This window comes from Haliotis cracherodii, unplaced genomic scaffold (assembly GCF_022045235.1).
Source record: "Haliotis cracherodii isolate W230 unplaced genomic scaffold, xgHalCrac1.p SCAF_15, whole genome shotgun sequence".
Lineage (NCBI taxonomy): Eukaryota > Metazoa > Mollusca > Gastropoda > Lepetellida > Haliotidae > Haliotis > Haliotis cracherodii.
Window position 1 is genome coordinate 4,294,051 of NW_027266270.1, and position 27,360 is coordinate 4,321,410.

Below are 27,360 nucleotides of genomic sequence, written 5' to 3' on the forward strand. Positions count from 1 at the left end.
ACAATTCACATCACAGTCACTTTGTTAGGAGGATTATTTTCAAGGATGGCAGTTTCCTCATCTAATGACAGACAAGGAGAGTGCCGAACTACGCTTCGCGTAATGATACAGTGCCTTTTTCACGCGTGTCCGCTCGGCAAAGCGCCGCCTAATCGGTGTCTGTTCGAACATTGCGCATTAATCGTTATTGCGTAAGGAGGACCCTCCTGAACAAACGACACATGTAAACGTAAGGTTGGTCTTTTGATCACCTCGACTGATTAACTGTTACAGGATACGCGGCCCATCATAATGGTCCAATTACGTGCTAATTTCCCAATTTCAATTCCTGCGCGGAGGGACACAGTCCACGAAGGTAGTGCTTCGATCATCCGGTCCCCTGACGTCGGGTTGATATAGCCCAAGCATGCGAAAACCTTATCGAAATGCTATGATTGACTGGTTTGGGAATTCTGTGTGAGTGTGTGCCCCTTGAGATGGGCTTTGCCTGACATTTTCCCTTCTAAAAGACGTTACCTATGGACAAAAAGCTTGTCGATGACGTTGATTCTTGTTTGTTTTCCTGAGAAAAGTTACGCTCACGTCAGCGTCAAATGACAGACACACGAGACCAGTTGAAAACAAAATGGCCAACTGCCTGTACACGTTTGCAGCGTAGCTGCCAGCGGAAAAAGTTGTATTTTTTCAAAATCGTATTTGGAAAACCTCCATACTCAAAAGACACAGCTAACAATATGTTGTGACGGTTGATGCTTCTTCAATACTAGGACACTCCATGGGACCGATGTAAATGTCAGGTTAATCGTTGTTGTCATTTCATCAATAGAGACAAACGTTAACCGGTTAATGCATAGCAACATAAAGTTTTAACATGGGATGCAAGCAATTACTTTTTTCTGTAAATTGTGTGAGTGGCGGTGGCTACCGGTAGTGCAGGGCACGTTTTCCCTTTTCATCATCACTTATTATCAGTGATCCATTCATATAATTGTAACCATTTTTTCAGAGCCCAATGTAATCTATCTCATTGGATAATAGAGATTGGGTATTCTCTGGCGTTGACGTTAAATATTGTCAATACCAGTGAACTTTTTTTCGAAAAATGAAAACATATACTTTTGAAAAACGTAATATCCAGTGTAAAGTGTAAATGAAAACATATAAGTTTTAGCAGTCCAGAAAATCTCGAAATCAAAATAAATATCTAACACTAACCGTAAGGCAAATATGAACAACGTGGAAGGTGGATTATAAGGAACTTGACTTGACGATTAACACCAATCGAAGTCATTCCTACACATGGAACATTTGTTTCAAAGTAAATCTGTCAAACTGAATGGTTTATATAAACTTGGTAAGCGACACAACTACAGATCAATAGTAGCAGAAACAAGGCTTGGTTCCAGATGCAGCTATACTGACTTTCGTCAGTCGTCTTGTCTTTGGCGTTGTACCGTGTTCATACCTTGCTGATAAATGTTATTAATTTATTTTTCATAACACGCGCTACATCACGTGACACTTTGACTAGGCATAAATCCTAGAGAAAAGTTTATCAATAAAAGAGAAACGACCTGTTTGTCTTCAGTTGGGTAAGTATTATGTAATATATCACATGGAGTTTACATTTCAGTGAAGGATTAATTTTACGGCTAAATACACTAAAGGGCATTTAGGGTTGAAATGACCCCACGTGGTAATGTCTACTTAAATATAATCGCGTAACGTACAGTGTTCGTCCTGAGAACTCGCTGTCCAGAATAACGGGGTGCGGACTGAGAAGGTTTAATTTTCATAAAACTGAGACATACGTAAGTGAAAGTTTGGGATGAAATTTAATCAAAAGAACTCTACTTCACGGAACAATGCATAGTTCGAAAGTCATCAATAAACCTAAGAGAAGCAGTTTCTATGCAGTTGGTATATTGCAACATACAAGAAATTCCGTGTCTGAATTTTCAACTTCGATTGACTGAATCGTGTCCATGGCAACACCTGATTGACTAAGGTTTTTTCGTGTTGTGTTATCTGTGTCCGTCACCCGTCCCATGTGTGACAACAAGACATCCTGATACATGAAGCTGTGGTCTTGTCTGATTAAAACGAACCTAACTGACGGCGGATATCTCCGACGATGACTGTATATGTGGAGGTCTCATGTTGAGACGTGACTGGACTTACAACAAGAAAGTAAACGGGATCCGGTTTTTGACATGCAACACAAAATGAGTTGTGTCAGTCCTAATTTCTGAAAATCAGAAATTTATCATGATGAGAGGTAGGGTTAAAACCCTCGTAAGTTCTGCTTTGTCTGTTAAAGTGAGGCTGTAGGACAATCTCCCCTTCACCCTGTGTAATGTAAGGTCTTTGATCAGGCTCAGGCTTGTTACGGGCAGTTCGCCGTGTGAATGTAATCCTCCTAACACACGCCGGCTTGGTGTGATTCTGAAGTACTCACAGAATAGTGATATGTCATAATCGATCATGATTGAAGAGTCTTAAAGTTTCGGATTTTAATACCTGTTGGTTAAATATTAAAGATTAAGATTTTGAAATAGGACGACAGTAATAAATGTCATGTGCTAAAAAGAGCGTTGAAATATCTAAAAATACAAATTTACATTTTGACTTTGTAATTCGGTTTAAAGAGACTAATTGTGATTCTGTTAGAGTTTGTGTCATTAATCAATTTTCATGTGAAACGTTACACCCTCCAATCTAATCACGACTAGTATACATATAATCTGACTTGTAAATAATTCAACTCAACAACAAATATATATCATGCTTATAACACCCGTGGTGGACACCGTTCACCCCGAAAGGCCTGTTAGTAAAATTTGACTTACTTCTAGCTGACCATACGCTTTAAAGCAAACAAATGGATAAGCCAGTCCTCAGGAGCTACAGCCTTAATATCATTATTGCCATATCCAGATCCATTCCTATTGGATATAAACCAACGTTCTAGTCATAAGTGTAGACACAAATCCCAAACGTCTAAGAAACATTTTAGAAGCAGGCATAAAGCATTATCACCGACGAGCATCGCCCTCAACTTGCCAGAACCTTCCCCTAAGGAACGTCAAGCTGTAGCGGAAGTTCTAAAGAGGTATAATGTCCAGATTCACAACGAAGGCCTTAGTACAATGTCCCAGATTGGCATCCACAGAACAATGGTAGCATTGTGGGGAACATAGTGATCATTTTGTACCACACAAAACATCAGAAACATTCCCGGTTGACAGCTGCCTGGAACTTTTACGCCAAATTTGATTCCACTCTTACCACAAGAAATATGTTCAAGAAACCATACAATGTTTCAACGTCAAATGCTTTTTCTCTTTGAAAGTAGCATTTAATTTGGCATCAGACTCTCTCCTCGAGAAGCGAAATGTAATGAAATTAACTTCTGGAAACTAATGGGCAGTGTATACAGACGCACATAGGGCATGCCAGAAGCTTGTAACTATATATATCACTTTGTCAATGAATGAGTGTCCATATATCAACGCCTAAACACTTATTGTTGAATACCCATCCACTTCGCCTGAAAGACTATCCAAAAAGACGCTGATTTGAAAATCATGCACTCCTTCTGAAAGCCTCACATATACTTTACAGTGTCTGTGAAATCTCCAGTTGTGGAGAAATATTCCATCAGTTCCGGCCTTTGGTGTCTACATTTCAAAACTTGTAAGGTACAGTCAAGCATTCCCTTTCTATGAACATTTCAAAGATCGTAAAACGAGTCTTGCTTAAAATTTGTTTGATCAAGTATACAACATTCATGACCTTAGTGAGGCTTTCAAAACCTATTGAGGGTCAGAGCCATACAATGGACTCTGCTTTTAGTTTTCTTATGGAAAGTGTTTTGTCCTTAGATTTATAATTTGAAGTAACCAGTTTGTTTGTGACAGAGATACGAATATTAATTTAGTGTCTTAACGACTTAGAGCAATAATATAAACTACCATGGAACATGATATATTGGCATCAATGCATTGCCAACCCCAGAGATGAGCATAGCAGATTTAACTTGCTGTGGTATATCAGAGGTCCAACATAACGGAAATAACAGAACAATAGATCGATTCAGTTATCAAAAGCCATCCTGGCGCACACTGTTATAATATTCTTGTAACTATTAACAGATATGTATTGAAAGCTGGTGAACAGATTGCCTTCCCTTACATCCATATTCATAAACCCAATGCCCCCTGTTGTATGCTTCCGCTGGACCCCGTCAGCCCGGTCCCAAGGGCTTCAAGATTTATTGACAGTAGTGATGTTTGTATAAAACCTTAGCACTGAAACAAACGGCCTTTCTTCTCACAAGAGGACCGCTATTTGTTTGACTTCATATATCCTGTATTATGACTTATCATAGCACCAGTGGCGTCTGGAAGTGCAGGGAGTGCTCGGGTATTGTCCAAATGCCGATGGTCAACGGCTTATGCCAATAACAAAACATTAGTGCGGTCTCAGGGGCATCGTATTGATGCGCGGAACATCGTCACGTCTGTGGTGACTCGTTTTTAGAATATTTGATTGGCTATGTGCGTGACAGAGTGTCTGTTGGAATGTCTTTACCTGTTTTAAATAACTTTATAGATATATTTCAAGACACAGTTAAGACGTCATAGAAAAACCATTATGTCTGCACAGCGAGATTCTGTTTGTTGGACGTAGCCATATTAATCGTATTTTTGACCATAGTCTTTGTTGTTATCACTGGTCATACATTCTGGGGAGGTATTGTTTACAGTGAAGTCTTGTCAATCCTGAATGTACCGTTCTCAGGGAAATCGCTCTGAATAAGACGTGTGTGTGTGTGTGTGTTCGTGCGTGCGTGCGTGCGTGCGCGCGCACGTGTATTGATATATGTGTGTGTATATGTGTGTGTGTATGTGTATGTGTGCGTGCCTGCGTGCGTGCGTGCCTGGTTGTGTGTGTACGTGGGCGTGTGTGGGTGTGTGGTTGTGTTGATGTCTCTGTGTAATTGGTGTATCAGATGGTAATCCCGTCCAATCCAACATTTTCTACATACGAATCTGCCTTATAATAATCTCACAATCATTGACCCATATATAAATTCAACATGTCAGTTTTGCCGGTAATAAATGTTTCAAACATCAACTATTCAATGCTAACTACCGGCGTTGTGTGACATGACAACAAAGGAATACAATGTTTCCATGATTCTGCCAATAATTCCATTTTCCTTTTCTTTGATCATATTGTCCTTGGCTGTTTTGTATGTGTCAGAAACAATTCACATCACAGTCACTTTGTTAGGAGGATTATTTTCAAGGATGGCAGTTTGCTCATCTAATGACAGACAAGTAGAGTGCCGAACTACGCTTCGCGTAATGATACAGTTTCTTTTTCACGCGACAAAGCGCCGCCTAATCGGTGTCTGTTCGGACATTGCGCATTAATCGTTATTGCGTAAGGAGGACTCTCCTGAACAAACGACACATGTAAACGTAAGGTTGGTCTTTTGATCACCTCGACTGATTAACTGTTACAGGATACGCGGCCCATCATAATGTCCAATTACGTGCTAATTTCCCAATTTCAATTCCTGCGCGGAGGGACACAGTCCACGAAGGTAGTGCTTCGATCATCCGGTCCCCTGACGTCGGGTTGATATAGCCCAAGCATGCGAAAACCTTATCGAAATGCTATGATTGACTGGTTTGGGAATTCTGTGTGAGTGTGTGCCCCTTGAGATGGGCTTTGCCTGACATTTTCCCTTCTAAAAGACGTTACCTATGGACAAAAAGCTTGTCGATGACGTTGATTCTTTTTTGTTTTCCTGAGAAAAGTTATGCTCACGTCAGCGTCAAATGACAGACACACGAGACCAGTTGAAAACAAAAATGGCCAACTGCCTGTACACGTTTGCAGCGTAGCTGCCAGCGGAAATAGTTGTATTTTTTCAAAATCGTTTCGGAAAACCTCCATACTCAAAAGACACAGCTAACAATATGTTGTGACGGTTGATGCTTCTTCAATACTAGGAAACTCCAAGGGACCGATGTTAATGTCAGGTTAATCGTTGTTGTCATTTCATCAATAGAGACAAACGTTAACCGGTTAATGCATAGCAACATAAAGTTTTAACATGGGATGCAAACAATTACTTTTTTATGTAAATTGTGTGAGTGGCGGTGGCTACCGGTAGTGCAGGGCACGTTTTCCCTTTTCATCATCACTTATTATCAGTGATCCATTCATATAATTGTAACCGTTTTTTCAAAGCCCAATGGAATCTATCTCATTGGATAATAGAGATTGGGTATTCTCTGGCGTTGACGTTAAATATTGTCAATACCTGTAAACTTTTTTCCGAAAAATGGAAACATATACTTTTGAAAAACGTAATATCCAGTGTAATGTGTAAATGAAAACATATAAGTTTTAGCAGTCCAGAAAATCACGAAATCAAAATAAATATCTAATACTAACCGTAAGGCAAAAATGAACAACGTGGAAGGTGGATTATAAGGAACTTGACTTGACGATTAACACAAATCGAAGTCATTCCTACACATGGAACATTTGTTTCAAAGTAATCTGTCAAACTGAATGGTTTATGTAAACTTGGTAAGCGACACAACTACAGATCAATAGTAGCAGAAACAAGCCTTCGTTTGGTCGTCTTGTCTTTGGCGTTGTACCGTGTTCATACCTTGCTGATAAATGTTATAATTTATTTTTTCATAACACGCGCTACATCAAGTGACACTTTGACTAAGCATAAATCCTAGAGAAAAATTTATCAATAAAAGAGAAACGACCTGTTTGTCTTCAGTTGGCTAAGTATTGTGCACTATTTCACATGGAGTTTACATTTCAGTGAAGGATTAATTTTACGGCTAAATACACTAAAGGGCATTTGGGGTTGAAATGACCCCACGTGGTAATGTCCCCTTAAATATAATGACGTAACGTACAGTGTTCGTCCTGAGAACTCGCTGTCCAGAATAACGGGGTGCGGACTGAGAAGGTTTAATTTTCATAAAACTGAGACATACGTAAGTGAAAGTTCGGGATGAAACTTAATCAAAAGAACTCTACTTCACGGAACAATGCATAGCTCGAAAGTCATCAATAAACTTAAGAGAAGCAGTTTCTATGCAGTTGGTATATTGCAACATACAAAAAATTCCGTGTCTGAAATTTCAACCCCGATTGACTGAATCGTGTCCATGGCAACACCTGATTGACTAAGGTTTTTTCGGGTTATGTTATCTGTGTCCGTCACCCGTCCCATGTGTGACAACAAGACATCCTGATACATGAAGCTGTGGTCTTGTCTGATTAAAACGAACCTAACTGACGGCGGATATCTCCGACGATGACTGTATATGTGGCGGTCTCTTGTTGAGACGTGACTGGACTTACAACAAGAAAATAAACGGGATCCGGTTTTTGACATGCAACACAAAATGAGTTGTGTCAGTCCTAATTTCTGAAAATCAGAAATTTATCATGATGAGAGGTAGGGTTAAAACCCTCGTAAGTTCTGCTTTGTCTGTTAAAGTGAGGCTGTAGGACAATCTCCCCTTCTCCCTGTGTAATGTAAGGTCTTTGATCAGGCTCAGGCTTGTTACGGGCAGTCCGCCGTGTGAATGTAATCCTCCTAACACACGCTGGCTTGGTGTGATTCTGATGTACTCACAGAATAGTGATATGTCATAATCGATCATGATTGAAGAGTCTTAAAGTTTCAGATTGGAATATCTGTTGGTTAAATATTAAAGATTAAGATTTTGAAATAGGACGACAGTAATAAATGTCATGTGCTAAAAAGAGCGTTGAAATATCTAAAAATACAAATTGACATTTTGACTTTGTTATTCGGTTTGAAGAGACTAATTGTGATTCTGTTACAGTTTGTGTCATCAATCAATTTTCATGTGAAACGTTACACCCTCCTATCTAATCACGACTAGTATACATATAATCTGCCTGGTAAATAATTCGACTCAACAACAAATATATATCATGCTTGTAACACCCGTGGTGGACACCGTTCACCCCGAAAGGCCTATCAGTAAAAATTGACTTACTTCCAGCTGACCATACGCTTTAAAGCAAACAAATGGATAAGCCAGTCCTCAGGAGCTACAGCCTTAATATCATTATTGCCATTTCCTGATCCATTCCTATTGGATATAAACCAACGTTCTAGTCATAAGTGTAGACTCAAATCCCAAACGTCTAAGAAACATTTTAGAAGCAGGCATAAAGCATTATCACCGACGAGCATCGCCCTCAACTTGTCAGAACCTTCCCCTAAGGAACGTCAAGCTGTAGCGGAAGTTCTAAAGAGGTATAATGTCCAGATTCACAACGAAGGCCTTAGTACAATGTCCCAGATTGGCATCCACAGAACAATGGTAGCATTGTGGGGAACATAGTGATCAATTTGTACCACACAAAACATCAGAAACAATCCCTGGTGACAGCTGCCTGGAACTGTTACGCCAAATTTGATTCCACTCTTACCACAAGAAATGCGTTCAAGAAACCATACAATGTTTCAACGTCAAATGGTTTTTTTCTTTGAAAGTAGCATTTAATTTGGCATCAGACTCTCTCCTCGAGAAGCGAAATGTAATGAAATTAACTTCTGGAAACTAATGGGCAGTGTATACAGACGCACATAGGGCATGCCAGAAGCTTGTAACTATATATATCACTTTGTCAATGAATGAGTGTCCATATATCAACGCCTGAACACTTATTGTAGAATACCCATCCACTTCGCCTGAAAGAGTATCCAAAAAGACGCTGATTTGAAAATCATGCACTCCCTCCGAAACCCTCACATATACTTTACAGTGTCTGTGAAATCTCCAGTTGTAGAGTAATATTATATCAACTCCGGCCTTTGGTGTCCACATTTCAAAACTTGTAAGGTACAGTCAAGCATTCTCTTTCTATGAACATTTCAAAGATCGTAAAACGAGTCTTGCTTAAAATTTGTTTGATCAAGGTTACAACATTCATGACCTTAGTGAGGCTTTCAAAACCTATTGAGGGTCAGAGCCATACAATGGACTCTGCTTTTATTTTTCTTATGGAAAGTGTTTTGTCCTTAGATTTATAATTTGAAGTAACCAGTTTGTTTGTGACAGAGATACGAATATAAATTAAGCAAGTGTCTTAACGTTTTAGAGCAATAATATAAACTATCATGGAACATGATATATAGACATCCATGCATTGCCAACCCCAGAGATGAGCATAGTGGATTTAACTTGCTGTGGTATATCAGAGGTCCAACATCATGGAAATAACAGAACAATAGATCGATTCAATTATTAAAGCCATCCTGGCGTACACTGTTATACTATATTGTAACTATTAACAGATATGTATTGAAAGCTGGTGAACAGATTGCCTTCCCTTACATCCCTATTCATAAACCCTATGCCCTCTGTTGTATGCTTCCGCTGGACCCCGTCAGCCCGGTCCCAAGGGCTTCAAGATTTATTGATAGTAGTGGTGTTTAGATAAACCCTTAGCACTGAAACAAACGGCCTTTCATCTCACAAGAAGACCGCTATTTGTTTGACTTCATATATCCTGTATTATGACTTATCATAGCACCAGTGGCATCTTGAAGTGCAGGGAGTGCTCGGGTATTGTCCAAATGCCGATGGTCAACGGCTTATGCCAATAACAAAACATTAGTGCGGTCTCAGGGGCATCATATTGATGCGCGGAACATCGTCACGTCTGTGGTGACTCGTTTGTAGAATTTTTGATTGGCTATGTGCGTGACAGAGTGTCTGTTGGAATGTCTTTACCTGTTTTAAATAACTTTATAGATATATTTGAAGACACAATTAAGACGTCATAGAAAAACCATTATGTCTGCACAGCGAGATTCTGTTTGTTGGACGTAACCAAATTAATCGTATTTATGACTTATATTCTTTGTTGTTATCACTTGTCATACGTTCTGGGGAGATATTGCATACAACGACACCTCGTCAGTCCGGACCTTACCGTTCTCAGGGAAATCGTCGTGAGTGAGAAGTGTGGGCGTGGGCGTGGGTGTGGTGTGCGTGTGGACGTGGGCTTGGGTGTGGGCTTGGGCGTGGACGTGGGCGTGGGCGTGGGCGTGGGCGTGGGTGTGGTAGCATATCTAATGGTGGTTGGTAATCACACTGTTTATCGAATCTATCGTAGTCAATCGACGTGGCTAGAATTCAAATGCTCACACCACACATAAGGAGCGGTTAGGTAAACTAGTGGTTAAAGCGTTCGCTCGTCACGCCGAAGATCCGGTTCGATTCCCCATATGTGTGAGGCCCATATCTGGTGTCCCACCCTGTGATATTGGTGGAGTATTGCAAAAAGCAGCGTTAAACCAAACTCAATGACTTACACCACATTGTTCCATGTTGATAATTTAAAGGCTGTCCTTTGGCGTGACGAGCCAACGTTTAACCGTCTTTACAGTTCTTGCTATCAGCAGAAATGGGAACCGCCATGTTTTAAATATCATTAGACACCAACGAATCTACAGTCGGACAAGACATGTTTCGCGAAGACCTGGTGCCGTAAAATATGTTAATGCAATTGATAATATCTGTTGTTGGTTCTTACATTTTGTATTGACCTGTTCTATTCCTTTGTGGTAAAAGCCTTCGGTTTTCACGCCGAATACCCGGTTCGATTCCTCACATGGGAACAATGTGTGAAGCGGCGTAAACCTATACCCACGCACATGTCGAGTTATTCGAATATCAAGACAAACTCAGTGCCGGCAACGATTCTGGAGAACAAAAGGTTATAAATTCTTAGAATATTTATGAACTGAATGAAGTTCGAATGAACTAAGTTTCACTGTATATATTTCGCCACAGTGGGTAAAGTGAGTTTGATTTAGTGCCGTTGTGAACAATATTTACATAATAATAGCAAGTCCGTTTATAATGCCTCAGATTCAACAGTGAATACTCACGGCTTTTCATCATTGTAATCTCGGTCTTTGGACCAGTGTGCACTGCAATTTCATTCTTAGCCCCCATGGGGTATTGATGCTATTTCAGTTAGATCACAGCATATCTACTTGAAGTAATGCAGGTCACCACTTCTGTGAAGTCCACGAGCACAGGTATGATGCTGACAAACCTAGAATCAGAATCTGGGATTCGAACCCACGACCATTTGTTCAGATTCCGGCAAGCCTAAGGGTCGCAAATCCGCACAACAAATTGAGGCGCCTGAGAATCCGCCATGAATTCAAGACTTAAATCCAATTTTGGAGTTTTCAATACCAACGTATTGACCTCAGTTGATTCTGAGACATTTAATTTTGTTAAAAAGTGGGTAGTTTGAAAACCATAATGAACAATGCTTCAACTGTGTTCATACAGCAGATGGGCAAGAGTGGTATGTACATTAGCCCGGACTCCCACACATCTGCCTAATGGTATCAATCGGGCCCATGACCCAAGGCAGTTAAAAATGTCGGCTTTCCAAGATGGCCGCCCCCTATTGGTCCACCTGGGGTTTGCAATGCACACTAACCACATTTCCTTGTCTCTTCCTGGCTGGACCACGGGTATAATTAGAACACTATTGCATTAAAAGTGGACATTGATTAAACCTGAACAGCCATGGGATCACTATGGAAGCATGTGATCTACCCAGCACCGGGAAGTGGCGAGCTGGGTCCACCTGGGACCAATCAAAACCTTCCTTGTCACATGCTGCTGAAATTAACGTCGAACGGTATGTTTTACTTAGGGCATAAACGAGTCGTTGCTGGGGAGCATTATGCCAAAGAGGCTATGGGCCATACGTTAATCAATGATTGTTATTAAATCGTTTTAAAGAACATAAACATGTATGTTGGACGTCATGTTTCGTCCAGCTCTCGGAGTATTGTAGTTTTCAGATGCATTTATGATGTATTTTTCAGTACAGTAACTCATTTACTTAATTCCTTTTTTTTTTTTTATGATTATATTTCTTTTTGGAGTACACAAACAATAAGTTTACAGAATATAGTTGACATACAATTCCTTTTTCTGTTCTTTGTGTTTCATGCCGCATTCAGCAATATTCACGCTGTACTTGTGCGGCCTGTAAACACGTATACTTGAGTCTGGACCAGACAAGGTCAGTGACTGATACTACTGAGTCACGTCCTACGCCGTCGGGGTACCATGACACGCAATCAACCGGGACCCAGTTACACAAAGCGATCTGTCGTAAGCCTAGTGTTGGAATATCACATGCGTCATCTGTAAGATAGATCGTCATTTTTGTTTTGGAATTTTACATATGGCGTTTGTAACATTGCTCGTCATCATAGTGTTGTATTCTTATGTGTGTAATATTCCTCGTGATTATATTTTGACTTATATGATATGTCTCCCGTGTTAGCTCAGTAGAACAATTGACTTGCCTTTGCTTGTGTGTGTGACTTTTTGTTTGTTACAAGTGAGAGCATGGTTGTTATTATATAGATATGTGTTATCAGATACCAGTGTAGTTGTAATAATATTCATGTGTGTTGTCAAATACTAGTATTGTTGTTATCATATACATATCTGTTATCAGATACTAGTATTGTTGTTATTATATACATATTTGTTATCAGATACTAGTATAATTGTTATTATATACATATTTGTTATCAGGTGCCAGTATGGTTGTTATTATATCCATATGTGTTATCAGATACCAGTATGGTTGTTATTATATCCATATGTGTTATCAGATACCAGTATGGTTGTTATTATATCCATATGTGTTATCAGATACCATTATGGTTGTTATTACATCCATATGTGTTATCAGATACCAGTATGGTTGTTATTAGATACATATGTGTTATCAGATACCAGTATGGTTTTTATTATATACATATGTGTTATCAGATATCAGTATGGTTGTTTTTATATACATATGTGTTATCAGATATCAGTATGGTTGTTTTTATATACATATATTTTATCAGATACTAATATGGTTGTTATTATATGGATATATGTTATCAGGTACTAGTATGGTTGATATTATCTGTACTGAACCGCAAAAGAAACGTCACCCCAAGCAACATTGCATGAAAAATTGTCATTTAAATATCTGTGTAATTTATGTCAAAGTTTCTAAAATTCAACATGACCTTGTCCGGAAAAATGAAATTTGAAGATAAAAAAAACCAAAAGCAAATGACAATAAAACCGATCATCCAAACGCATCACGGCAACGGCAATGGTAACCCGATGCACATGAGTTCCGTGAAAATTGAAATGCACATGCGTTCCCCCATTTCTTGCCCTATAATAATCCACCCAGATCGGATGACATTCATTATTGAATTGCTACCACATGCCAAGGTTGACAAGAAATCAGCGACACCAAGCTCTTGGACGATTGCAAGCTGGACAAACCGCCCGTCAAGTAGCCAATGCGTTTCAAATCCACGTAAGGACCATATACAAGCTACGGCAACGGTACCAGACCACCAACAATACAGATGACCGACCACGTAGTGGAAGACCAAGGGTCAGCACCCGACGTCAGGATCGTCAGATTGTGCGACAGCATCTTCAAGATCGCTTTGTTACTGCTGCGGAAACTGCTCGGCAGACCATGGGGACACACCAGCGACAGATTAGTGCGGACACCGTGCGTCGACGATTGACGAGCAGACACCTCCACTGTCACAGGCCACACCGAGGACCCATTCTGACACCACGTCATCGCCGGGACCGTCTTCAGTGGGCAACACAGCACCAGCATTGGCGCCACCAGCATTGGAGAAGAGTCCTCTTCTCAGACGAAAGCCGTTACGTATCTCAACAGCAGATGGCACGGAGAGAGAGAGAGAGAGAGAGAGAGAGAGAGAGAGAGAGACAGAGAGTCTGGCGACGCCGTGGGGAACGTTATTTGGATGTTTGTGTTGTTGAGAGAGACTCATGGGGTGGTCCGTGCATCATGGTGTGGTGTGGAATTGGTCTTGCACAGGGGGTCGGCCCTGTGGTCTTCCAGTACATCGGTCCAGGGAGAGGGAATGGTGTCACAGCAGCTCGGTACATTGATCAAGTCATACCGCATTTGGCACGTCGCCGCAACAACGAGTTTCCGCATGATAACGCCCATGCCCACACTGCGAAAGCAACAAGAGACTTCCTCCAGCAGAATGGCATCAGAAGCATGAAGTGGCCTGCCCTCAGTCCCGATTTAAATCCCATTGAGCACCTGTGGGACGGGATTCAAAGACGGCTGAATGACGTCTGACCAAGGCCGACAACTGCAGCTGAACTGCGTCAGGTGTTCCTCAGAGTGTGGACTCAAGTGCCTATGGCCTTCACCAACCACCTCATCCATTCCATGTATCGACGTTGCACGACAGTCATCAATGCACATGGCGGACATACCATATGCTGACTTGTGATGCCATTTACTCAGAGACTAGTGTTGTGTTTCACTTTAAGAACATTTGACACTTTAATGTCAACCTTTATGATCAGTTTTGCCAAGTTTCATCTTTTTAATATGTCTCAGCCTGTTAACAGTGTTTGGACAAATAAGGCTTCTCATATAAATATATGAATAAGTATTTGTGTTATTATGTAAATATAGATTTTCGCAAGAGACTCTCCTGTATCAGGATGTCAGTAATGTGTCATGATCCTAGGACAGATAAATCAATACTCGATAGAAAGGAAATCGTAAAGGCGAGTATCCACTGGAGTACTCCAGTTCTGGGACATTACTGCTTGTGTGTATGGAACCCACTGGTGATAATGATAGTTACGAAGTAGCATTTACAAGACGACCATCACTTCGCTAAATAGCTATGTACCAGAGAAGCATAGATCATACATATGTGTTCTGGGTTAGCGAGACTCATAAGTGCCATAGCGGTGTACAAAGATGTTGACATAGCCTGTGATAAACCCCTAAAGCAGCGTCATGTCGGGAAACCATTTTACCAATACCAATAAAGGTCTGCTCTGGCAGCGCCCCTACTATTTGGTTTTGTTTGCATGCACTTTTTCGCACAGTGAAGATCAGCATCATTTTAATAAACAATTTTAAGAACTGACTTTAATTTGTTTTGCGTTTATCGAATTTCTAAATTTGATGCATCAGCGACAAAAATGATGTCCGATACAATACCCTATTTTGACTTGTACCATATGTTCCCGTGTTCAGATGAACAATTGACTTGCCTTTGCATGTGTTTCTTAAACACAAGCTCATAGTCGGAATAGTACAATCGACTCTGCTTTTAACAGAAATGTCTTGTGGCTATGGAAGGGTTTTGTCACTCTTATTTCCGTTTATAGCTCCATAAACACAAACAATGATAAGATCAATTCTGGTAAATAAACAAGTCAGCAATAACAACTGCACAGACGATTTATTTAATCACTGTTGACAACAATACGAAATCAGACACATCTATCAGCGCAACAATGCAGCACAAACCACACAAATTATTTATTTATTCATTCATTCATTCACTCATTTATGCATAAACGGATATATCTATTCAACTTCTGCAAAATAGCATGAGAGGGGAAACTGACAAACGTAATAACGTCCGTGCTAAAAGTATATATTCATTAACATGTTGTAATTATGTGGGCAAACGTTGAATCATTATGCTTAAATTGGACTATGTACATATTATGTATGCAATACAATGCCGCGATATAAATGAAGTAGTGTTCAAAGCATACCTCACTCACTCACTCACCCAAAGATTTTACAGTAATCTGACACGACGTCAAAGCGGCGTGAAGCCAACTAACTCTAATGCTGAATATAAATGAATGTTGCGACCGGATCGTAACAAGTTCAAGTCTGATAATCTGAGTCCTATCGCAGCCAGTACTTAACCTCATGCACAGCCATGGGTAAACTACACAAGCCGCTGTTTATTACACATTAACAGGTGGCTAAGGATGACGGCAGACACCATTAGGAATGTTCTGTATCGAACAGCTGGTTACGCCATCGAGAAGACCACCAAGGCAAGGCAACTTTGTCGACATAACACCATGTATCTATAAATTATTCATCACTGCCAGATGGCCACGAGAGGCGTCGTGGATAGGGATAACTATGCCCCAGGGGAACTTGTTATTCTGCAATTATCAAGTTTGTAAACAGTATTTATACCCCAGGTAATTTTTAGTGTGCATATTAGTTACGTGATTCTTGGTTATTGCGTCCTAATTGCTTTTCAATACAAGAACTACGTAACGGCCCGTCACTTTCTTTCGGTCACTGCAATTAATTTCTGCCATTTTGTAACAGCCTTATAATGACTTGCCTGTAGAGACGATAATATTTATTTATGAATATGCTCCTGCAAACATCGATTGTTCAATTCAAAGCCTTTAATTTCCAATTTAAACTTTTCAAAGTTATTTTGATTTTGCGTAATAATTGGGAATTGTGTATCTATAATATTCAAATTTAACTTGACATGTTCAAAGGGGACAAGAATAGACACGCTGGCAGTCGTAGTTAGCAATTTTAATTCATGCTTAAGTTATCTAAACTCATATTTATATACCAATACAGAGTTTAATGATTAAAATAATACCTGATGAACTGCGAGGAATTAAATCACAGACAATCGGGATCCGTTAGATGCGGTTATTCTTTTATATTACCCAAAGTAACTTTTCTGAGGAAATGTAGGAAACAATTTGGGTTTTCGATCTCAAGGTGGCAGCTCAGGCTCAGGTAGTTTTGGAACGTTATTGTTGAAAATCGTTTGTGACGTCATGAACAACATGCGTCCTATATGCGTTCGTGACGTCACGTTGATATGAGCCTCTCCGCAAAAAAAGAGACCAACGAAGCAGTTGGTAATGCAAAAGAAAATAACTGAAAATATGTTCAGCAGAATCATTGCGACTAAGTAATATTACCCTTGTCATGCAAAGGTGATTTGAAAGTTTCAAAAATGGCGTTTATAACAATGTTTAGACATATAATAGAAAACAGTACCAAACTTCAAACCATAGTCCCTCTTTGATGTGTTGTAGGAACACAGCTATCAAATATTCTTCAAACATGCCAATTTTACAATTGACAATCATATTGGACTGATATTTGCGTCACTTGCGTTGTACACAGTAGTACACGGAAGTAATAACAGATGCTATGAACATCTGTCTATTCGAAATTGCTATGAAATGAGATAATATTAACGTATGTCACGCCGATGTCTTATAATCATGGTTTTGCTGTTGTCTTTATATGCTTGTACAGTGTATAAACGAATCCCTCTGGGATTAACTGTCTGCAAAGACTAAAGGTGATCAATTATTTGTCAAGTTATATATATGTAGTAATTGAATTTCTGAACAAAGATAAATCTATGAATAGTATAAATATTCTTAGCAAAGCTTTTATAGCCGTGTAATAAAACATTATCCATGATATGAACACAATTCATTGGTTTAAGTACACCAGTATGAAGCAGATCTTTGATCTTCAGTGAATGAGTTCGGTTTATCGCCACTTTGAACAGTATTTTAGTAATATTATGGCGTGACAACTTCAAGTGGGAGGAGAGCCTGAAGTCTTACAATCGTACTATCAACTCTGCCTTTAACGGATATTTCTTATGATTATGGAAAGGATTGTCGCCTTTAATGAGACGCTCACCAATGTCCTGAAACTCACGGCTGGTCTGGATGATGGGTTTAGTGGCACACACAAGGGACGCAACTCTGCAAAGTGAATTGCGACGCCTCAGACGACTTGGCCACCAGTGATACCCCTTCCCCTCCCCCTCCTCCCCCTCCCCACCCCCGCCAGCTCAAAACATAAAGCTCTGTCAATGTTATTTCACATTGGACCGACTTATTAGACTTTCTATCAGCCATTTCATATTTCCAAATTTGACGCCTCGGTGATCACGATGATGTGTCCGAGATTGTGCAGGTGAAACCTTGACTTGCCTTTGCATGTGTGTGTGACGGGCGCCACCGGCGGGGCAGAATACGCCCATCGATTCGCGAAAACCTAGTACCATCACTATTTGATAGTGATTCATAAACACATGCTTGTGATAGTGTCGCAATCGTAATCTTTCAGTAAATATTTTTTATGGAAAGGTTTTATCGCTTATATTTGCAATTTGCGCCCATGTGCACCGTCTTAACCCAAAGCTATCCATTATTTGATTTTAATATCCTGGTATGCTCTGAATACGCACATCTTCACAGCGAATTGTAGCGCTTTAGACGACTGAACCATGCGAAGAAGTTCCCAGTACCCAATTCTGCCTGTAGTCCCATGTAAATGTAAGGCACCAATTCGTCCAAGTATGCAATGCCTCTCTGCCTGTTGGGATCCGGGGCCGAATAGGAGTACCAGATGCCTCTCTCAGTGCGTGAGTGAGTGATTATTGTTAACAACGCATCAACAATTTACCAGCTTCTCTCAGTAATCGACTGAAATGCATATAAGGCGTCTATAATGTGTAACATGAATGTTAAACGTGTTGTTGTTTACAGCAGATTTCACAGTGAAGGATGAGCATACAGTCGCAGACAGATGGCCACGGACGCCGCGGGCAATATCGAACAGAGTGATATGTCCCTTCACGGAAACAATACACATCGGGACAAGGGCTAAATAAATGGAGATTCAAGTATTGGCCCGATATACCATCAACTAATACATCAATATAACATTTGCATCGACCAGCCTTTCATAACTACCTCATTTCATGTCCAAACAAAGTTGTTACAGTAAGTATGAATACATATATATATTGCAAAGTCTTCATCTTAAAAAGATAGACACGTGGCGGACATTTCCAAATATATCGCCTCTGTAACAAAAATTATGTCCGATGCAATACCCTATTTTGAAATGTAACACATGTTCACGGTTCTTTCATGTGAACAGTTGACTTACCTTTGCATGTGTTTGTGACAGATGTCACCGATGGGCCAGGATACTCTTATCTTTTCGCGAACACCTACAATACTATTTGATAGTGATTCATAAACACATGCGCATGATATAATCAGAATCGTTCAATAAACTCTGCTTTCAGCAGATATTTCTTAGGATTACGGAAATGGTTTGGTCGCATGTATTCCTTGTGTTGGTAAATCGAGGGCATGTATGCCCTAGTGATCATTGTGTTGGTATATCGAGGGCATATATGCCCTAGTGATCATTGTGTTGGTATATCGAGGGCATATATGCCCTAGTGATCATTGTGTTGGTATATCGAGGGCATGTATGCCCTAGTGATCATTGTGTTGGTATATCGAGAGCATGTATGCCCTAGTGATCATTGTGTTGGTATATCGAGGGCATGTATGCCCCAGTGATCATTGTGTTGGTATATCGAGGGCATGTATGCCCTAGTGATCATTGTGTTGGTAAATCGAGGGCATGTATGCCCTAGTGATCATTGTGTTGGTATATCGAGGGCATGTATGCCCCAGTGATCATTGTGTTGGTGTACCGAGGGCATGTATGCCCTAGTGATCATTGTGTTGGTAAATCGAGGGCATGTATGCCCTAGTGATCATTGTGTTGGTATATCGAGGGCATGTATGCCCTAGTGATCATTGTGTTGGTATTTCGAGGGCATGTATGCCCTAGTGATCATTGTGTTGGTTTATCGAGGGCATGTATGCCCCAGTGATCATTGTGTTGGTGTATCGAGGGCATGTATGCCCAAGTGATCAAGAGACCCAATGGCCTATGGCTCAGAAACCCGTTGTCCAAAATCCTGCAAGGATCCGTCCCCACTGTTTATGCAAATGGACCATAATTTGACCTTAGGTTAACAAAACAAAAAATCCACTGGACATTGGGAAACAAATGTTTTATGACTGGAAAGGAATTATTTGACGCTTACTTTCAGACAAAATAATGCATGTCTCGACAATTATTTTATCTCAAACCAAAATACCTAGTGAGAATATTCGTCAAGGTTGACACGCCGTCTTATGACTGACTACTGACAAAGGCTGACATGCCTACCTATGATTGACCACTGGTCAAGGCTGCGTTATTGAAAACTGCCTTTGGAGGAGATATATATCAAAGAATACCACGTCTACAGTAAAATCGGGTGTGACTTTACCCGTTTTGATGGCTGTCTGAAACTGCCCTTCAACAGACTACTGGAGGCTGCCGTGATTGGTGTCCATGACTCCATTGGTGATTTGGGAAACGACATCAATTATTGTCTGCCAGACCCTATCCCGCCGTCGCTGCAATTACATCAGTGCAATAGCAAAAGTAAATAGTATTATAAGGATAATGATAACGACCGATCTTTGTTATCACAGAAGAAAATTGACCCCGTTTATTTCAAAATTAAAATTGCTTATTTAATTCTGTAAACTAGTTAAAATATATCATTATGATTATGATTATGATTATGATAATCAGATTTTAAAAAAGGCTTGGGGTGATCCCGGCACAGTCAGGCTGGTTAGATACATCAGCTTAGGGCCCTTGCCCCCTCAACACGAAGCCCAGACAGTGAATGGGACTTCCCCCCAGGAAGCGCTGCCAAGTCAAACCCACCCACAACCTTTCGGAGAATCAGAAGAACTAATTCAAAACACTGCGGCCTTCTGTATAAACCATTTTGTCAGAAGGGCTGTACTCCTGGGTACTTTCCCAATGTCAGTCAACAGGTTGGGAGGTATCAAACCTAAGGCACCAAGAACAATGGGGAGTCGGACAACTTGGTATTTGAGATGCAGCCGTGATGGGAGGTCAGCATATTTGCCGTGTTTTTCCTGAATCTTGTCAATCACATTAGTGTCAAAACGGACAGAAAATTCGATAATAAAATGATTTCATTGGATTTATCAAAAAGGACAGGATCAGGTTTGTTGGCCTGGACACGTCAATAGGCTGTATACGGGCCTATTCCAAAAAATTCTGTATTTAATATTTTCCTTGACGCCCTCTACATATTCCGGGTCGTACCATGGATGGACCCATGTGTCAAAACCACAAGCATGGTGAAGACGGTTATAAAAAAGATCGGGCCACTCCATCATGTCGCTTTAGATACTGTGTTTGTGCCAAAGCTGGGCATCCACTGACAATGTGTTGGACAGTCTCATTAAATTCGTTGCATAATCTACATTTACATTTTGATGCAAAATCACACATTGACGGTTTCGTGTGGGAAGCCTTCTGTTTCACTTTTCAGGCCAGTCGACCAAGCGAAGGACTCAATACGCCGTACAGTAGTAGTAGTAGTAGTAGTAGTAGTAGTAGTAGTTAATGTAGTTACTAGTAGTTACAGCAGATACTGCATGTGTAATTACATTTTATGTTCCAGTGAGAGAGTATGGTTTTACGCCGCGTTTAGCAAGATCTCTACGATGGCGTGGGACACCTGAAACGCTCTTCACGCATTGTACCGATATGGAGAATCGAACCCGGGCCTTCGTCGTGGCAAGCGAACGCTACCACTAGGCTACCCCATAACCCCATTATCTCCCCGAAACAGAGTCAAACTGGTGATAATTAAGACCTTGTCTTGTCTATGCTGATGCGACTCCATCAACCCTTCACAGCCATACCATGTTACGCGCGCTTCTAATACAGACAGGCTGTGTGATGACTCATCCTTGTTAATGTTATTTTTTCCATTTCTGATACAATGACTGATACAATAACTTGTTTCAGTTTCTCTGGCAAAATTTATTTTTCAAAATAATGAATGCGTTTTACTTGATGTTTCGTGTGATGCCTTCTGGTGCTTATTATTTTTGCTTTCAAGCTCGAAAAAGTTGTTTTGACCAGGCCCTTAAAACTTAAGACGATGAAAGTAAATTGGGTTTTGCGCGTGGTGAGAGCAATTAAAGTATTCGAGTTTGGAACAGACAGATCATTGTTCGATAGATGGGGAGGTGAAATGGGGGTGAACGTCGCGTTCAAGATTATTGCGCTTTTGAGTGAGTGAGTGAGTGAGTGAGTGAGTGAGTGAGTGAGTGTTGGGGTTGAGGGTTGTCATGTGTCCCATGTGGGAATCGAAAACGGGTCTTCGGGACGACGGGCAGACACTTTTACCACCAGGCTAATAACCGCCAATCAATCTTACCCTTATACACCCTCTATTACTATTACCACAGCAAAATTCCAATTGTATTCTTTAAACGCCAGTAATGGGTGCTGACTGTTCCCTGGAATCCACAAGGGGTTCATACTGCAAGATGCACCTGTGCTTGGCGGAAGCCAATCCTCAAGTCACATTTATCCAGGGAAAAGTGGCAAATTCAATCAGTTTAAACCGGGGGAATTTGAAGAGAAAGAGGCTGTTTGGAAACGGAGAGGGTTAAAAGACAATACTTGAACGTTTCATGTACCTGGTAATGCTCACACTGTCTAAATGAGACAGGCAGGTTTCTGCCATGAAGACGCTGGCTCTGTCTTCCTCATCTCATATAAATGCTACAGACTGTATATCTTGAAATTAACGCGAGCGTGAATTAAAAGCGAAAGAATTGAGTGGTATTTGCTCGCATTAATTAAACTTCGCTTTTATGGGTTAAGGTAAGGTTGGATTAAGGTAAGGATATGTATCATTCCACTGGGGAAGGGAATGCGTGGAGTCGCAGTAATATTCATATATATCAAATGCTGACAGAGTGTATTATATCACGGCGTGTCAGCTTAATGTGGGAGGAAAGCCTTAGACGTTTACTACTTCGGCGAATCCCACGAGCACGGGTATGGTGCTGACAAACGTTGAAACATAATCGGGGCGAACCGGAATTCGAACCCACAATCATAGGTTTCTGGCGTACCCAAGGGACACAACTCTGCACAGCGAATCGCGGCGCCTTAGACGACTGGGCCATCCGTGCCCCTTAAAAATATCTAAAGATAGCCGTATTATATCGAAACACTGAACTGAACTGGCGCCTAGTCAGCACACAAGGATTACATCTACATGTTTGTGTTATAAATATAAAAATTGTGAATATAACTTAATACAAAACTGCTGGTGGATAACTTATCTGTGGAAATGAATAAAACAATTTCGGCACACTTTTACAACAATTCAAACATGGTGGGGGTCACGTGGTTGCAAATGCGTTTGTTACCGCAGTCTTCATTGAATCAATTTAGTTTTACACAAAATTACCCAGCCACAGGTTGCGTTTTACAAACTGTTGCAGGAATGGAGGATAGCAAAATAGACATAGTCAAATTTAACAAAAGTTCTTTCAATTTTCAATTACACAAAAGACATTATGGTATACTGTTTTGCCCTTTATAGTGCAAGAGACTGAGATAATATACTCAAACATGATACTTCGCTCAACTATTTTTGTACAAGTAAGTGAGTATTGTTTTACACCACTTTTAGCAATATTCCAGCAATATCACGGCGGGGGACACCAGAAATGGGCTTCACACATTGTACCCATGTCGGGAACCCGGGTCTTCGGCGTGACGAGCGAAAGCTTTAACCACTAGGCTACCCCACCGCTAAGTAAGTGAGTGATAATAATAGTAGTACTTATAATACTACAAATGCTTTTGCTGTACCGGTCCTTCCGTGTTCTTTTGGCGTTGTTAGTCACTTAAACCCTCTTTGCTGCATTTTATATTTTAATCTATATTTATTCATGATGATACTAACAACGATGATGGCAATAATGATGATAATCATTAATACACCATCATACAAACTTATTCTTTAAAACTTAATAAAAGCTATTTACTTTTTTGTTTCATTTTATGAACTCATCAACAATGTACTATATATATTCACACAATGAAGTTGTAACTTAATTACTACTTCCTGTATACGCTCCATATAAACAAATGCTAAGTTAAGCAGTCCGTTTAATGTTTGTTACAGCTTTAACATCAAATAACATATTACTCTACATATAACGTATGAACAGATAAATACAAGGATGAAAGACGTACTTTTGCACACGAAGGCAAAGACACGTAATTAGCATACTAACGAAAACATTTGGAAGATAAATTATTTTTCTTTGGAAAGTTTGTAAAGAGTATTGATAGTGCGCAGTGTCGTGTTGAAAAATAGCGTTGGTTGCATTGCAAGGTTTAAATGTCAAACTTCGTCTATGTTAACATTTGTTTAAGCTGTTGGTAATAGTTGTTTCACCATGCTAAATTGCTTCCGTGACAGTGAGGTGTGACAATCTATCAAACGTGTCATATTTGAAATAGGGAGCGACTTATTGCATGTCGTCATTAGCCAACTGTTTTCAGGGTCACAATATCATGTCCAAGGTCAAACAATCCAGATTAGCCTAATTTCTAATTATATTGATCCCCAAAACACGTAAACGACAAAAACAAAAATTATTGATTAATCATGAACAATTGCTTAAACACAGCTCTAAAACAAAGCATCAAGTTTTCGGTAGATAATGAACCACTCCGTTTCTTATTTGAATGAAACAACAGCTTGTTATTGAAGGACATGTTTACAAGACGAATGGCGATTCTATCCTTCTGAGACGTTCCCAAGCTAGTTATGAAGTCTTGCCGGCACTTTCACAATCTAATATGAAAGTTTGTGTTATTTGATTTTTTCATCGCTTTTGTCTTTGTGATTCTCAAATCACGAGATGGTCGAACATCCTGCCAGGGATAAGTCCAGGCCGCTGCACTGACAATGAAATTAAGCGACCATCTTTGCAGCTTGCGTGCCCGGCTGATTGAACCGATGGCGCAGTCAAAATTCATACACCGCTTGTCCGTGCAATGGCCCGATCAATGATCATTTAGAACATGACGATAATTGGTAGAAACTTCCACTTGCTGGCTAAACATGGGCTGTTGGAGCGGGCTTGGTGGACAAGGCTGACTAAACTGCTTTGCGAGCACATTTGCATATTGATAGAGTGTGTGGGAGGTCCAAAAGTATTGTTTAAACTTTGCCCACATCCACTCATGGGTCACGTGACTTGTGGGATAAAAGACGCACCGTACATAGTTTCTTCCATTGACTAACCCACAGTTCCGAGCGCACAGGGTATAGGGGCCGTACGGACACACGCTAGACCACTACACACCAAGGATATTGAAAACAGGTAAGTCAACTATTTTATTCTGCAAGAAAAGTGAGGATGTCTACCACAAGACAAGGAGAAATTTATATTTGTTTCAATATGTGACATTTTATTATGTGAAGTTCATGAATAGGTATTTATGAATATTTGACGTGTAGCCAATAGCAACTAGTTATGTATGTAAATGCACATGTACTTGTTACGATGTGGACAAGACATAGCGCGAGCTTAACGATATATCAGTTGCAGATGAAGTATCAAATTTAATAATTGAACTATTCAACACAGATTTATTTATGCAGCTGTAGAAATGGTTTAAAAGTTAATTAATGAAGACAAAAAGAATTTCAACCCAAATGTATAATAAAGTGTATTGGTTAAAAACTTTTTTCTTTAGTTCATATATATTGCCATTTTTCGAAACCAATTTCGACCCTGTTTAAAATTACAAGTATTACCATATTCGAACCATCCCCATCGACATGACCAACAGACTCGTGTATGCATAGTTAGCGACTGTAAGTTTAATCCGTATAGCAGGTGTACGTCATGTAATGAAGGCGGGTATCAATTTCACAGCGACACACGTCATGAATCAAACCTCGCTATCAATCCACAACCATTGATTCCTTCAGAACATGTGTAATTTAGCATCATGTGATAATTACACTGTGAAGATAAGACTGACGACTTGCAGGCTGTTCTTCTTAACATTTTAACCAGATTCCAGCAACTAGATAATAGCGTCACGCGAAATGTCCTCAACAGTTTGAATCTTCCCGTGAGAGGTGAGACGGCAATGGCTTTCTGACGCCTGCGAGTTCTATATCAAGCACTCGGTAGACACAAGGGTATAGTTGAATTAGTTTGAAGAGCGATGAAGAAAAGCGGCGAGAACGAGCTGGATGTCTTAAAAAGTGTCATTGACACACACCGTATATTCAGTCACTTGTCTGGTTGGAAGACGTTTGAAATCTGCAATTTTTTAAATGAATATTCGAACAATGCTCCATTTAAAGATAAGACAGTTAGCATTCTGAAGGGCTTTGCCGGAATATAAAATTTAATCTTGGTTTTTTAACTAAAAATATTTTATGGTCTGTGCTAACAAGGTACTGAACTTGGTTTTTGATATTTTGGGCATGCATTTCAAATTATATAGAAAAATATGTAATGTTTGCAATAAGACTACTCTAGATTACATCATAAGTTGAAATGTAAGAAAGCTCTAACTTATCCACTGAAATCGCGTCCCATCGCGTATGTCGAAACTATGAACGGTGAAAACGTCAAATAACGGAGGTAATTGTCGTATCATTGGTGATTTCTTTGAGACAAGGCAGTAAAGGTACATGTAGAGAACTTGAGTATGCTATCAAATATATCTAACAGTCATGATGTATTGCCAAGGCTTTACAGACGTATCAATGAGGTTATGCGAAGTGGTGTATATTGTAAATAGAAATCTCTGCTAAAAGTCGAGTGTACGATTCCGACTATGTCATGTCTTTATGAATCACTATCGAATGGTGTTAGTACCAGATGTTCACGAAACAGTAAGCCGAACCTGCCCCACTGGTGGTACCCGTAACAAATACATGCAAAGGCAAGTCAAATGTTCATCTAAAAACAACGTGAACATATGGTACAAGTCAAAAAAGGGAATTGCATCAGTCCAATTTTGGTCACTGATGCGTCAGACTGCGAAATGTAAATCAGTCCGTTCTTATAAATTCAATCCCTTGCATATATCGGACTATGTTTTGTTCCGGGACACGGTGAACCCTGTCATCTATGTATCGCAACTCGCTTTGCAGTGTCGCGCCACTTAGGCGTGCTTGAAACCATTAATCGAGGGTTCGAATTATGTGTCTAGATTTGTCATGGCCATGTTCATATGTTTCACCAAAGTGGTAAATCTCTAGGACCTGCATCACTTCGGGCTTTCCTCACACACTGAGCTGACACGCCGTCACATAACTGGAATACAGTTAAAAGCGGCATTAACCTCACTCACTCACACACTGATGTATCTACCACAATCTCATACTTTTACGCGCTCTCGCAGGCTCGACAGAAGACCAGTTTCATTTTCAGCTTAATCCAGAAGGTGAATAGGTAAAGATTACCGAACCTATCGCTGGTATAGAATACCAATTCAAAACCAAATTTGTAATGAAAACATTGTCTTATAACTACGAACCCATTACAATCCCATTTTGACAGTATTTGTACAGAATTCTGTTTTGATATTTAAGGCCAAGAACAAATTAAGTGGGAACGTTAG

At 40.1% G+C, this 27,360-nt stretch overlaps 1 protein-coding gene across 1 annotated transcript in view; it reads left to right on the forward strand.

Moving 5' to 3' along the window:
- The first annotated feature begins 24,907 nt into the window (after nucleotides 1-24,907).
- The window catches only part of LOC139462184 (FMRFamide neuropeptides-like), a 28,331-nt gene continuing 25,878 nt past the window's right edge, over nucleotides 24,908-27,360 (forward strand). Inside the window, exon 1 of the mRNA XM_071243738.1 lies at nucleotides 24,908-25,094. The gene's annotated coding sequence lies outside the window, so the exon portion shown is untranslated. The remainder of the gene's footprint in view (nucleotides 25,095-27,360) is intronic.